The following is a 4,407-nucleotide window of genomic DNA, read 5'->3' as shown; positions in this document are numbered from 1 at the left end:
TGTGTGTGTGTGTGTGTGTGTGTGTGTGTGTGTGTGTGTATCTGTGTGTGTGTGCAGACGTTCACACACATATATATACATACATAAGTGTTAAGCACACATACACATACATATACATATGAACATCTTTTTCTATGAAAGAATGAACAGTGAAGCCAAGAAGGCAACTACGAAGCCAACATTATAAATACAGACATTCTCCATTCCAGACCGATTTACTCCCTCTGACAGAATACTTTTCCTACCAATTGTCTCTGATCTGGAAAATAATCATCCTCGATTTCCCAAGAGTTCCCTATATACATACTCACACATGCATACATAGACATACATATACATGTATGTATACAAGGTGGTATCAAAAAGTTTCTGGACTAGTTCTGTAGCATACTAACATATGGGAACACACGGTTGTGTGCGCAGTGAGAGCTAGCAGTGACCTTCATGAGGCATTGTGCTGAGTGACATCACTGTGTTTACTTCGTAAGTTGTGAAATTTGTGTTTTTGTGATCACGTTTATACTGTAGTCTGTGATTTTTGTTATTGGCAGGAAGTTGGAACAATGAACCAACATGAAATTTTACGTTGAACTTTGGAAGTCTGCTACAGAGACATTGAGCATGCTTCAGCAAGCTTACAGCAATGGGGCAATGGATTGTGTGCAATGTTTCAGGTGGCACGGGCATTTAAACAACTACAATTCAAACAAGAGCATGCTTATTGGTTTTTCGACATCTGCGGTATTGTTCTCTGAGAATTCGTCCCCCACGGCCAGACTGTTACTCAAGAGTTCTGCTGCGACGTTATGAAGCGTTTGAGAGAGGACATTCGGCGAAAGCGACCGGATCTGTGGTGCGCAAAGAACTGGATTCTTCACGATGACAATGCACCCTGTCTTCGACCTCTCCTCACTCGTGTGTCTCTCGCCAAAAACAACATGGTATCGCTTCCGCACCCTCACTATTCACCAGATTTATCACCTACGGACTTCCATCTCTTCCTCAAGATGAAAATGCAGGTCCTCGACTCGCTTACGGAAAACGATTTCCAGGCCGGATTCCAAGAGTGGCAGGAACGCTGGAACCGGCGTATTGCAGTTCAAGGTGACTATTTCGAAAGAGATGTTAAAACTTAGGTAAACAAGTTATTTTTTTTTATTAAACATAACTAGTCCGGGAACTTTTTGATATTAGATCGAATATATATATATGTATGAAGTGGTATCAAAAAGTTCTTGGACTATTTCTGTAGCGCACTAACAGATGGCAGCACATGGTTGCGTGCGCAGTAAAAGCTAGTAGTAATCTTCATGAGGCAGTGTGCTGAGTGACATCGTTGTGTTTACTCCGCAAGTTGTGAAATTAGTGTTTTTGTGATCACGTGTATAGTGTAATCTGTGATTTTTGTCAAAGAACTAGCGTGAAATTTTACGTTGAACTTTGGAAGTCTGTTACAGAGACATTGAGCATGCTTACGGTGACGAGGCAATGGGTCGTACGCAATGTTTCGAGTGGCACGGGCACTCCAAAAGCTCAAGCTGAACGTCTCTGGAAGACGACTTACGATCTGGAAGATCTGACACAAGCATCACTCCCGGAAATGTGGAGAAAATTCATGAATTTTGCATGAGGATCATCGGAGGGCAATCAATGACATTGCTGATGTTGGTCTGTCGTACGGGTCCATGCAGGCAATCCTAACGTTTGAAGTGAACATGCAGCGTCTCTCTGCCAAGTTTGTCCGCCGCCTGCTGACTACTGAGCAGAAAGACTATTACGTCGAAGTCTGTCAAGATCTCCTTCTGCCGCTGGTGACCCATTCCTAATATTGAGGATCATCTCCGGTGACAAGGGTTGAGTCAATGGGTACGACCCTGAGACAAAGCAGCAGTCGTGACAATGGAAGAGGCCTTAGCATCTCCCGTGAGAGAGTTGAGAAAATTCTGCACAATGAACTTGGCATGTCGAAGGTTTCAGCCCGATGGATGTGACGTCTGAAACCTGATCAAAAACGCACCAAACTGATCACACCATGGAAAAATCTGATATTGTTTCAAGCAGATCAAGCTAGTTTCCTTGAACGTCATCTAAACTAGGGTGTGTGTTGGGTTCAACACTTTGAGCCAGAGACAAAAACAAAAACAAAACAGAAAACAATCCCCTCCTCACCTACTCCAAAGAGAGCCAATGTCGTTTCATCTGCAGGAAAATTGATGGCCTCAGATTTTTTGGGCTGTAAAAGGTATTTTGTTTATTGACTATCTTCAAAAGGGCCACGCCATCAATGAAGAGTACTATACCAACTTCCTGAGGCAGTTACAAAAGGCTATCAAGACCGAACGCTCATGAAAACTGACGAAAGGGGCCTTGTTTCATCAGAACAATGTTTCAGCACACAAGCTATTGGTTTCAATGGCTGCTGTGCGTGACTGTGTGGTTGATCACCCTTCCTGACCCCATTTGACTGTTATCTCTTTCCCAACATGGAAAAACACTTTTTCTGGGAAGCAGTATCGCAGTGATAATGACTACGTATCTGCTGTTGATGACTTTTTTTACCAACAGGATGAAAGTTTCTTCAACGATGGGATCCAAGTACTGCAACATATATGGAAGATGTGTATGGACCACAAGGGAACCTATGTTGAAACATAAAACTCATTTAGTCACATTCTATGAGAGTATGTTGGTTAGCCTATGAACTTTTCAACCGACCGTCATATGTATGTATGTATGTATGTATGTATGTATGTATGTATAATAAAATCAGTCTGTTATTTCTCGTTAGTTACTTTAAATTATACTCTTTTGTTGTCCAGATTGTAACTTCATAAGATTAACGCAGAATAGCTTCAACTACCCCTGCATATGTATATGTGCCTGTGTGTGTATGCTTGTGTGTGAGTTTGTCTGGGTGTAGGTACATAAGGTAAATCCCAACTGCTTCCCCTTGAAGCATATTTGCTTACTTCTTTATTACAATTTAGTATGTAGTTGCTGTCGTTGTTGTATAGATGCAGTGTACATATTAGAGATGAATATTCTGGAAATACTATTTGCAATGTTATTGTAGAAGAAAACAGGAAGTTGGTAGATTTATTGGTATTATTATTTCACCATTACACACATTTCATTGGCTAATAGGAATTACAGAGTTTCACATGTTAGGTAAACATGCAAGGAATTTCCTATTAGAAATTTTTCAGAGAGAGAAATTAAATAATATCATAGTATCATTTGATTTCAAATAATACTATAATGCTCGAGAATGCCTACAAGTACAGAGCGAAAGAGTTTCTTGGTGCTCGTGATTTCATCTTTTCGCATTATCAGCAGTGTCCAGATCAGAATGGCTATCAGCTTGTAAGCAGACGTTCATGAAGAGAAAAAAATTAATCAAATTCTGTCTAGAAATTCTGATCACTTTTCGAACACGAAATGCCTTTTAACAAAAACTGGCTATATAATCATTCGATGTGTCCATGCATTTTTTTTATACCTTGAATATATATACATATACATATGGTGTGTTTGTGCATGAATATATGTAAATATATGTGTGTGTATACAGGCATAATTACATGCATGTGTGTGTGCGTGTGCGTGTGCGTATATGTTTGTCCACTGAAAAAGATGCATGTTAGTGAATGTTAAGCATGATAAAACTACTCAATCCCCAAACATATATATACCTAAATTATGCGCACATATACATGCACATACAAGTATGTGTATCTATCTATCTATCTATCTATCTATCTATCTATCTATCTATCTATCTATCTATCTATCTGCATGAGCATTTATATGTGTTTATATATATCTACAGAGGCATGTATCAAGATATCTCTCTCCCTTTCTGTCTGTCTGTGTCTCTCCCTCTACTTCTCCCCCTCCCCCTCTCTCTATACATATGTACATACATACATACAAGTATACACATAAATATAAACTTATATGCACAAATACACACACATACACAAACACAGACACACACATATATATGTGTGTGCATTTTCGTGTATCTATGTATAAAGTTAGATATACGTTTATACACATTTATGTATGATGCATAAATGTGTGTGAGTGTGTTTGCGTGTGATTGTATGTGCATGTGTGTGCACGCGCTTGTTAGGGCATTATATATGCATGCATGTATATATATTTAAATATATATGTGTGTGTGTCTCTGTATGAGTATGAATATATATATTTATATATACTTATATGTATATATATAGACTCATAGCGTATAAGCATATGAGTATATATATATATATATGTCACATATATATGTGTGTGTGTCTATGTGTGTATGAGTATGAATATATATATATATATATATATATATATATATATATATACTCATATCAGCATATAAGCATACATGTATCAATAAATACGGAT

At 38.4% G+C, this 4,407-nt stretch overlaps 1 protein-coding gene across 3 annotated transcripts in view; it reads right to left on the bottom strand.

The window, feature by feature from the left end:
• LOC106867859 (CD63 antigen) overlaps positions 1-4,407 on the bottom strand; it is a 50,047-nt gene that overhangs the window by 44,710 nt on the left and 930 nt on the right. The window lies entirely within an intron of this gene.

This window comes from Octopus bimaculoides, chromosome 5 (assembly GCF_001194135.2).
Source record: "Octopus bimaculoides isolate UCB-OBI-ISO-001 chromosome 5, ASM119413v2, whole genome shotgun sequence".
Lineage (NCBI taxonomy): Eukaryota > Metazoa > Mollusca > Cephalopoda > Octopoda > Octopodidae > Octopus > Octopus bimaculoides.
Note: the sequence above shows the minus strand (reverse complement) of the source record. Positions and strands in the feature narration are given on the sequence as shown.